The sequence below is a fragment of the Panthera pardus genome, unplaced genomic scaffold, assembly GCF_024362965.1.
Source record: "Panthera pardus isolate Hobbes unplaced genomic scaffold, ASM2436296v1 HiC_scaffold_16, whole genome shotgun sequence".
Lineage (NCBI taxonomy): Eukaryota > Metazoa > Chordata > Mammalia > Carnivora > Felidae > Panthera > Panthera pardus.
The window spans coordinates 157,077,010-157,087,921 of NW_026526721.1; the positions used below are offsets into that span (position 1 = coordinate 157,077,010).

Sequence of the window (10,912 nt, forward strand, 5' to 3'; positions counted from 1 at the left end):
TGTCCATAGGTGCCTTGAAGTGACAAAAAATACACTAGTGCCAGCTGTGGACACCTTCTGATGTTCTGAAAATTCACTGATTTCTGCCGAACACCATGGCCTGAGACCAAGCATACAGGCACGGGAGCCAATCACCCACAATCCCAGAGAGAGCGGGGGGACCATCGGCTAATTGTGATCATGTGACATTTAGCATCACGTACCACTCGCATTGCAAGATATCGCTCATTTATCAAGTTAAAATTTATTAGAAATGTTTGCTCATCTTGCAGAACACTCATAGGACAAGTTACTTGCAATCCAAGGTTTTGCTGTACATTTAAATAATGTGTAGGTGACTGCATGACTACAGCATTGGTAACTAGATGATAACCAATTCAATTAGAAACCAACTAACAACTGTCTAAATATTTAAAATACAGCTCTTGTTTAGATCATCCGTTGTTTTGATCACCTTCAAAATTGCTGGTCAATTTGGAAATATATTAAGGCCAAATCTTCTGATATCCATTCCCAGTGGTTTCTTTCAGCTGTATAAAGCCTCCAATTCCGGGGCAAGGCCAGGTTTGTGGCCTCCGGCATGAATGCTCTTCTCATCTACCAGAGCAGACGGGCCTGAGTCTGGGTGTAGTCCATTGCAATTAAACTAGAGTTGTTGACTTTTGCAGAGATAGAAACAGTGAGATCCAACTGATATTTGGCTGCAATGTCGAAGTGAGTGCAGTCAGTACCTCACGTCCAAGCAAGGTTTACTGAAGTGTCAAGATCTTCACATACTTTCTGATTAATTGATATTCCAAATTCTGTCCTATCATTGACATTAATGTGTAGATGGAAATCCCCAGTCCTGCAGCCCACTGCAAAGTTAATTTTTATCAGCTTTGATCTGACACTGTCAAAGGTCATCTGGTACCCAGCAAGCCAGCTCTCATAACCAAAGACAGCTGAACCATGACTCGCACATCCAGCAAGATCAAATTCAACATCACAACCAAGGTTTACACACTCCCTCTTATAAGAAGACTTGATTTTACCACTATTCTTACCCATGTTTGATGAAAATGTAATATCAAATGTTAGTTTCAAACATTCAAATATCAAATGTTAGTCTTCAATTGTGATTTCTATTCCCACACTGTTGCCAGTGTTCCATTTTTCTGTGAAAAATTTCACAGCATTTATATTTGGTCTCCACAGTTCCAGTAACTTTCCCAGTGTCTGTATTAGATGTTGAGAACTCCACACCACTGCATGACTTTGTTTTCACATCCAGTTTCATCAACCCAAAACCAAATCCTCTGTTGAAAATATTTCTAGCAGCTTTGCCAAGGTCAGCTGATGATGGAGGAATACACGTTGGCTGCATCCGTAGGTCACCGTGGCAAGGCCACAGATCTGGTGGTCTCCTGAGGGGGACTGCTGCTGCTGCTCCACTCACAGCTAAGGCCACTGGGCTCACTCAGAGTCAGGCTGCAGCTATCGCAGCTGGAGGCAGATATGTAGGACTCAAATTGTGGTTATTTTATAACAAATGCATAATTTGTACATTGAGCAAGCATTACAGAGGTGTGGAACCAAAATGAAACTTCATGTTTGTCTTTCTCTGATCCTCTAAACTTTCTGCAGTGAGGAATAGTATTCTCCAGAGCCTGGATGAAGACTTGGGCAGACTGAAAATTCTCACAGATAGTCCTATGTTGCTTTTAGCCATAGATAGTCTCAAATAGAGAAATTAAATGTCTAGTGTCATGTGATGGTCAAACTCTAACTTTGATTGTCAGTTGGAATGGCATTAGGTTATCTCCCCTCTAAGTTCATTCCTGCTTCCAGATGGAAGTTTCCAGTAGGGAAAAGGGATCATCCTTCTCCTTGCCCCTCTTTCTAAGCTCAATGCTTTTCCTGGCCTCCTTTGTCTCCCCCTTACTAGTAGTTTCAGAGAGAAGCTAGGCCTGAGATGGGATGGGTTGCGGTCAAAACCATCTCTCATGACTTCCTCAGAGACTCCTCTTATCCCTCAATCTGAGAAGGTGCATCTATATTCCAGATGGTCCTTGAAATTCTGTCTTTAGCCCCTGATCACCTAGCATTCTCCTCTTAAGGTCACCTCATACTACCAGCCGGTCCCACTGGCCAGGACCTTGTGTCAGCTTCTCCTGCATGGTCCACATCTGGTGTATGGTGGATGCTGTCAGGTCTCTTGCCTTGACTAGTTCTAGGAATGCAGATTCTCTCAACCTGGCCAGGCTGCTGGCTTCACTACCAAGATGGAAAGCCAGTTCTTCCCCACTCCGGATCACCTTTGGTAGAAGGGAGTCAGACCCCATCCATGGTTCATTTTAGCTTTGTGAAGAATAGGTGGAGCCATGCACTGAAGAAAAAGTTCTCAGACACTGAGACTGAGTGGACATGCAGGGCTGTCTCTGCCAGGGAAATAGTAGCCACAGAAAACTGCACATAGTCTTTATTTCATGTTCACCAGGTGTAAACATCAAAGAATGTTAAAGCATGGGAGGAAAACACAAAGAGCCTCCAGACATAGACCAAACACACATCTGGTGTTTATGTGAAAGCATGCAGGGAAGATGGGCAGTTTCAAGAACTACTAGGTAATTACAGTGGGTCTGCTCCCTGACTGGCTCCTGGGAGATCATGGGGCTCTGGATCTCATAGTGCTATCGCGTTTGACAGCCTTGAGACCAGAACATTGTTGATGTTTCAGCAATCACCCCATTTACTTTCCCGGGGCTTACAATACATTCTCTAGAAATAACTCCACAAATGGGTCAGGCTCCAGATCTGGGTCTCCCAACTGGATGGAATCCTGGTCAAATTTCCAACGGGTTTCTTGGAAGCCACCCTTGCTGGGCTTATGTCAAAAAATGTCTCCTTCTAATGGAGGGAAAGGGACAGGATTCAGCAAAGCACCAGCTCTCACCAAACACATCCTTTCACCAAGATCCACACTAATGTAATTGCAAGGGTCCCTAAATGTGGAAGGTGGAGTGCCAGAATGATTGATGTGAAAAGACTTGACCAGGCATTTCTGACCTTGAAGGTGGGAGAGGCCACAAGCAAGGAATGCAGGCAGCCTCTGGACAAGGCAATAAAATAGATTCTCTCCTAGAGCCTTCAGATAGGAACTCAGGCTTGCCTGACACCCTGATTTTAGCCAGTAAGACCCATTTCTGGCTTTTGACCTCCAGAACTGCAAGACAAATTTGTGTTGTCTTAAGCCACTAAATTTGTGGTAATTTGTGACAGCAGCAATAGAAACTAGTACAAAGAAAGAATGGAGACAAAACCAGGAGATTCCAACAGAACATCAGTGCCAAGGGCAAATAAACATGTAGACTTTGGAGGTGTCAAGCCTATAGGACTTGAGAATGTCACTTAAGTGCTATGTGCTTGAGTTTCCTCATCTGTAAAATAGGCTAGCAACAATGTTATTTAGAAGAGTGCCTTGTAGATTCATCTATTAACATTATTAGTACAGGATGATATAGAAGCAACTATAATGATCCCTTACCTGGACTGTATCCTGATATGAAAATCACTGAAGAAAGGTGAAGACTCCCTAGTTATCCCTCAGACTCTGCATGTCCCAACTCTGACCCCATTCTCAATCTGCTACGCCCTCTAAAATAAATGGTCCATCAAGAAGACCCTCCATATCAGTCTGAACATTCCCATCATTTTCCTGCTCTAACAGAAATCTGCCTGTACCACAGGACATTTTCGCTGTACCCTCCTTAATTGTGGCTAAGGAGAATTTGAGTCGGGGATATAGTTAGTTTGGGATTTGTGGGACATAATGATGAAGATCCCTGCACTCCAATGTATAGTTAAGTTACTGCTTCTCTGCTGAACTAGGAATGATTTCTTCTGCTGTGCACTGAACCCAGTGTGGGGGCCTATGGACCAGACTTTGTATCAGGATATGAAAGTGGTCTGCAACTCCCACCACAGAAGTAAATGAGCGGTGGAGGAAAAACAAGATTTAGAATAAACAGGGTCCAAAGTTTATTACAAACAGAGGACTGAGTTCTCATCAGTGATCAGTTAAAATGGAAGATCTTTCTTGTTTAATACGCAAGGTAATGCAGCATATGTAATTATAAATTCTTTAGACATTCATTTCTCTTTTTTGATGTGTAGAAATAAATTAAGACCAACCAAATGAGAATAAGCAAAGTATATTTATTCAGAGCTTGCTATAACAATGAAGTCAACCACCATCACTCTGCCTTTGGCAGAGGCCCAAAGGCAAGCAGAGGAGTGGAAAGGTTTTCTAGTGGAAAAAAAGGAAAGCTTCACGTGTGTCCTGACTGGAGGCTGTTGGCATAAAAAAGCTGACGGTGGGCTAACTAGGAGTACCGTGTCCTATATGATTGGTTAAGGGTCAAATTTGGCTTTCTCTGATTGATCCTATGTTGGAAGCAAAAATTAAGAAAGCTGTCAGATTTTATTCAAATTCTGGTCATTTGGGATCAATTGGTACAGAGGTTGTTGTTTGGCTTCCTGGATCAGTTGTTAGAGATAATGCTCTGAATTCCTACAAGTCTGAGTTACAGATAGTAAGCTAGCTTCCTGAGCTACTTACTGTAGATAATGTTTTGGTTTCCTGGGCTGGTTGCTGGAGATTGTGGGTCAGAGTTCTATTTTTGTATATCACCATTTTTATATATCATTGTGAATGTGTATATTCATCCTCTCAAATGCTAATCACATGAAGTAAAATTTATCAGGATTCCTGTGTGTTCTGGGCACAAACCTGTAGCAAAGTGTTGCTTTGTAACAGAAAGTATGGCAGTATAAAGACACATGTTTATATTTCCAAACTACCACTTATGAACAAATTTCAGTTGACTATCCTGGAAGAAAGACCAGATTGTTTATTCTCTCCATAGAAAATATTACAAAACTATTATCAAGTGAAGATGTAATCAAAGAGTGTAGCCAAAAAAGTTAAGAGAAAAGTTATAATAATATAGACATATACAACATATAACAGTACAGAAATTATACACATGATAATGATGTTATGTAACTTTTATGGATTTTGTGATGCTTGTGTTGTCAGTTTGTTTTAAACCTATAATCTCATTTGAAATTAAAACTTCATTTGAGTATCTGAGAAGGAAACCAATTTTCAAAGAACTAAGGAGAAAGGGTGTGAATAATTGGACCCAGACGCATCTGGCAGGTAAAAAGAAGAAAGGTATGGGAGAGCTTCGTTAGCACGGCCACAAAATGTTGAGATCATCAGTGAAAGAGTTAGCCTTGACAAATAGAGGAAGGCTCTTTCTGTGCAGCAGTAGAAAAAAAAATGAGAGAATAAATATACAAACAGACAATGGCCAGATGATCTATAGAAATAAAAGTCTGACTCCCCAATCTACAGCAACCTGCCCAAGAAATTAATCACCTTATGTACAATAAATGGCCCAGGAAGCCAGTCTGCTATCAGTTAGACTTGTAAGAAGTCAGATTGCTATCTCTAGTAACAATCCAGGAAGTTAATTACTTCTGTAACAATCAGACCGAAGTGGCTAATACTTGATTAATAACTGACAGCTTCCCTAATTTTTGTCCCTGTTTCCAGCTTAGGACAAATCAGAGAAAGCCAAATATGCATCCCTAACCTATCATATTGATAGCCCACGTGTAATTTCCCCAGGCCAATAGCCTCTAACCAGGGCATGCTTGAAACTTTTCACTTGTTTTAACTAACAAGCTTTCCCCCTGCTCTGCTTGCCTTTGAGTGTCTGCAATGGTAACTGACACCCAAGTAGACTTTGCTTTTCTCATTTGGTTTTGTCTTTGTTTATTTCCTTCAAGAGAGGGAACAGATAAATACAGAGATTTACTGATACAGAGGGAACTGGAATCTCAGAATGACTAAGAACACCCCAGAAAAGGAGACTGTTTCACCTGTGGAGCCGAGAGTGTAGAACTGAAGGCTTGAGAAGATGGAGGAGGTTTGCAGAGGGTGATGTGGAGAAGAGAGTAGGGTATTAATAATAAGAAAGGGATATGGTGTGATGATTTTTGAGCAGCCAGATGGTGGGGTTGCAAATATCCTGTAAACTGAAATGTATAACTTTAGAGTAAAACTGCAACGTTGACAGGGGCCAGACAGCAAGCATAAACAAACAAAATTGGCTGAGGACAGTAGGGAATAGTGGAGACTGTGGCAAACTGCAGAGCACTGTCCTACCTGAAGGGGGAGCAGCTATTCAACTCCCCTTGTGAAGTCCAGATTTGTTTTTTTTCTGACAGTGGTCAGGGGAAGGTCTCTCTTTGTAGCAACATTTGAGCAGAAGCCTGAAGGAAATTAGGGAATGGAGCATATAGATTCTGGTGGGAAGGAAGATTCCAGGCAGGGGGACAGCAAATGCAAAAGACATAAGGAGAGATCATACTTAGCTTGTTCAAGTGGCAAGTGAGAAGGCCAGTGGCCTAGAGCACCATAAGGAGGAAAGTGATAGATAGAATACTAGCACAAAAGGATACTAGGGACATGATTATACTTTGCCAAGACCTTGGATTTTATTTTAAATCGAATGGGTAGCCTTTGGAGGGTTTCTGGGCAGAGACAACTTGATTTTAGTGAAGTAACTTGACTATTAGGTGGGCAAAGTTAGAAATAGGGAAATCAGTTACAAGGCTTTTACAATAGTCCAGACAAGAAAGGATGGTGGTGGCCTGACTAGGGGGCAGAAGTGGTGGACATGATAAGAAATGGTGAGATTTTGGATTTAATTTTCAGGTAGAGCAGTTTGCTGATGGATTAGATGGGAGTGGAAGAGCAGACCAGTGAGAAAGAGCATTCCAGAATGAGTCTAAGGTTTTTGACCTGGAATTACGGAGTTATCGCTAACTAAGCTGAGAAAACTATGGGAGAAGAAACTATGGAAAGATCAAGCGTTATCTTGGGGATATGTAAATTTAAAAATGTCAACTAGAGGGGCACCTGGGTGGCTTAGTCAGTTAAACCTCTGACTTCAGCTCAGGTCATGATCTCACGGTCCATGAGTTCAATTCTCTGTGCTGACAGCTCAGGGCCTGGAGCCTGCTTCTGATTGTGTGTCTCCCTCTCTCTCTCTGCCCCTTCCCCACTCATTCTCTCTCTCTCTCTCTTTTTGTCTCTCTCAAAAACGAGCGAATGTTAAAAAAAATTTTTTTTTAATGTCAACTAGATATGGTCTTAGCTTGAGCAGAGTCCAAGGCCTATGTGTAAGTAGTTTATTTAGGAGGTACAAGGGCCGGCAATAAGAAAAGGGAGAGTGTGACCAGGAAGGAAGAAAGGCCAATAGAAAGTTGTGTTATCAAGGTTGCTGCCATGTACAGTGAAAACTCAAATCTTCAAAAGTACCAAAAAGAGTATGCAAAATGCCTCCAGGACTGTCTGAAGGGTAAGGGGCAGGAGCACTTATTTACCAGCTCCCCACCCGTAGTTTCTCCAGGCCTGCTAACACCATTGCACCTTCTAATTGCCCATGCCCTTAAAAAGGCCAGCTGTCTGCCCTGGGGCATTGAGGGAAATCCCTGGTGCAGAAAAGGAAAATTCTTGCTGAATGCTTTCTGCTAAGTGAGTCAAAGCCTGAAAGAACTGTTTATTGCAGCCATTTGAATCAGAAGCATGGGCAAGGGACTACAAAGCAGGACATGGTGCTAGAGATAAAAATTTGGAAGTCATCAATGTGTATGTAAACATACATAATGTCCTCTTGAGCTGGAAAGTGACTAAATAGAAGGAAATTTCCCCTGTCACACTTCAAATAAAACCATTTAAGCAACCATCCATTCTACCCATTCTTACCCTGGTAAGTTTGACTTTGACATAGTAGCCACTGGCATAGCTCCCTTCTGTCTGAGGTTATCTCATATTGGATACTGAAATAGGGATTCCCTCCTCCACAAACAAGATAATAGACTGCAGTGATGGCCCTAATTCAAATGGAAATTTTTACAGGCATAAATATAGGATCCCTTGCAGAGATGCTAGAGTGTGGACACCTGCACCATAGTCATTCCTGCAACTGGTGTGCAGCCATGTACAGCCATACACACAGAATAAATTTGTGCTTGCTTCAGTCTCTCACTCAGACCAGAAGTGCTTGTCTCCTGAAGAAACCTTACTTGGAAGTACAGGCAACTAAGCAGCAATCAGAAGAAACACTTAGGAAGTGATTGATTCACAGCACTTTTAAATTACTTAAAGCACTGAAGAGCTTAGACTAGACCGTTTCTAAGGTCCTATTCCCCTCACAGATTTCCATTGTGTTCTATTTTGGACTTGTTACATTGAGTAATTGAGTTCTGCCTCAATGGCACAATCAAAGACTTTTATGATCAAAGAGCATGAGTTCCTGGAGCCAGAGGAAAGAGTCGTGGCTCATCCTTGGCTGCTCTGAATCTGAAGCCCTCTAGTGGGGAGAGTTAATTGAGGTTCCCAAATCTGGACTTTAATATCTGAAGTAAAATATTTGGACTTTGATTTTTTTTCTAGAGGTAAAATAGGATCATCAATTAAAAGAAACACATATAAAGGTTCCAATATGTTGTTATTTGCTGAACATCAGATTATATAATATTCCTGGACAGAAGATTTACAATCTAAACTTGAATAAGAAGCTAACCCTGGAGAATGTATTGAAAATACTTAGGAGAAAGAAAGGTGATTATGTCTTGGGGGATCACCACATTTATTCTTTTGTTATTCATTTTTAGATGGTGAAAGAATGTCTCCTGACACTGTGTCAGGACAGAAGTTTTTCCTTTCATCCCCTTTGCTCCTTTCATCCTCATCCTTAGTTACTGGGGAGTGTGTGGTGGGGAGGGGTGTCTCTTACCAGAAAAAAAAGAAATTAAGTATTTTAAAGAGAGGAATATAATGCAGAAGATAGGCTAAATTCACAGAGAAAACAAATAGAGTTTCATGTTCCCAGAGATTCATAACAGAAAGCCACTACCACCCCTTGAAGCAAAGGGACATCAAGGTACCTGGTGGAAGCTGCACCACAGTAAGCCTGACCAGCAAGAGATGGAGTCTCAAAGAAGATGCAGCTGGTGTCTGACAGGCAGCCTAAGGTAGAGAAAATATCCCTTCTCCATTTTCCTACCAGTGTCCTCCATTGGCCAAATCTCACCCAAAGCCAACTGACCCAGGAGTGTGGAAAACACCCCTATGATTCAGAACAGGGCAGAGGAAGGGTGTGGAATTACTCTGAGTACAAACTGGCCAGTGACTGGTATGTTACAGAGTAAAAGTAATACTGTCAAAGCTGATAAATATTAGTAATAGAGAGGTCTTGTAGTCTTCTGGATGTTTGTAGAAGTAGACCATGGATCTGTAGGGCTGGCTTCATGGGCACATGGGCTGTGTAGTTCCACAAGGCCAACAAATTATGTAGCCAGTTCTGTGCATTAATAACCTACAGCTGTAGTTGTGGAATGTAGAGAATGTGGCTCTGCTGTCATCCTTCAAGGATAGAGCTAGGACCTACCACACACAAAGGACACTGGAGAAGCAGTGACTCTGAAGTTGACTTTGAGGGCTGAACAGTAGTGTCAGTCAGGATCCAGGGGCAAGGGGAAGGGGTTAATAGAAAAGGGTAGGGGACTAGAAGAGAAAGGACCCCAGACTCTCACAGAGGGCTGATTCTGTGTGGACTGAGATATAAGCCAATAGGTATGGGTAAATATTCTCATCTATCTTCTGAACTCCCAAGTGTGTGAGATCTGCCACTAGGAATATTGAATCCTTTTTTGGTAAACAACTGTGCCTGTCCTTTCCAGAAATTACCAAGCACAATGAAAGGATTATGATAATCATTTCACAGAAGAGAACAAGAGATCCATGAAAACTTGTATAAACACACCTAATCTCCTATGGTTTTCTGTGAAAGCAGTTTGGTATGGGGAATTTAAAATCTGTAGTAAAGATTAGAAATTTCTTATTCAGAACACTCAATTGCTTGAATTTGCAATTTCCTATGCTACTAAACTCTTCCCATTCTTTTTTTATGCATTGCTTAACAGTTATGGGTCATAAAAGTTTTTAAATTCTTGGGTCTATAGCTGTATTTAAGATCATCTGTTTTTATTCAGACCAAAGAAGCTAGATTCTTGAATTTTTATCTTTTATTTTATTGAGATCTTAGTAGCAAAAAAATATTTTGTAGGCAATAAATGTCAGAATTATATAGAATCTATTGAGGTTTTTGTTTAACAAATCAACCTAATGTTTACAACCTGCTAGGCATTTGTTCTAAGTGCTTTACAAATATTTGCACACAAAACTCTACACATCTTTAGTCCTCCACTGGGGCTCTTTAACAAAAATATTAATAAGAGAAAAACAGTTTAATGAATACAGTGTACATCATGCAGGAGAAACCTCAACAAAGGGTAACTCAAAGTGATGGCTTAGAACTCTGGCCTATAAGATGCTATCATCTTCAACAAAGAACAATAACTTTGTTTAGAAGTGGCAGGACAAAGGAAAATGGTTTTAGTCTTCCTAGGGTGGCAAACTGCAGGAAGATCAATATATGGGAAGAAACTAATGGAGGAAGGTTTATTTGAAAATTCCTCTAGTACCAGCTCTATGATGGTAAAGTCTAGAGTCATCTCCAGTAAAGCAGAATTTACATCCTGCCTTTAGGCAGAGGGCAAGGGGAGGGAGGTAGAGAAAGCTTTTTCTGTATTTGCTACTTCCTAATTGTCTTTAGCTCCAAATAATTTTTATGTCAAAGAGTCATATTTTGGGTAACATATTTGGTTTCTTTCAGGAGACACTATTATTTCATTCTACAGTTGAGAAAACTGAGGCACAAAGTGAACAAGCATGTAGCCTGAATTCCCTAAAATAGCTTTTCCTATTCTGTTATTCTTAAACTGGTTTCCC

General features: G+C 41.0%; 1 pseudogene; it reads right to left on the reverse strand.

Moving 5' to 3' along the window:
* Positions 1-526: 526 nt before the first annotated feature.
* On the reverse strand, positions 527-1,366 carry LOC109248835 (voltage-dependent anion-selective channel protein 2-like; annotated as a pseudogene).
* Between the last annotated feature and the right edge of the window lie 9,546 nt (positions 1,367-10,912).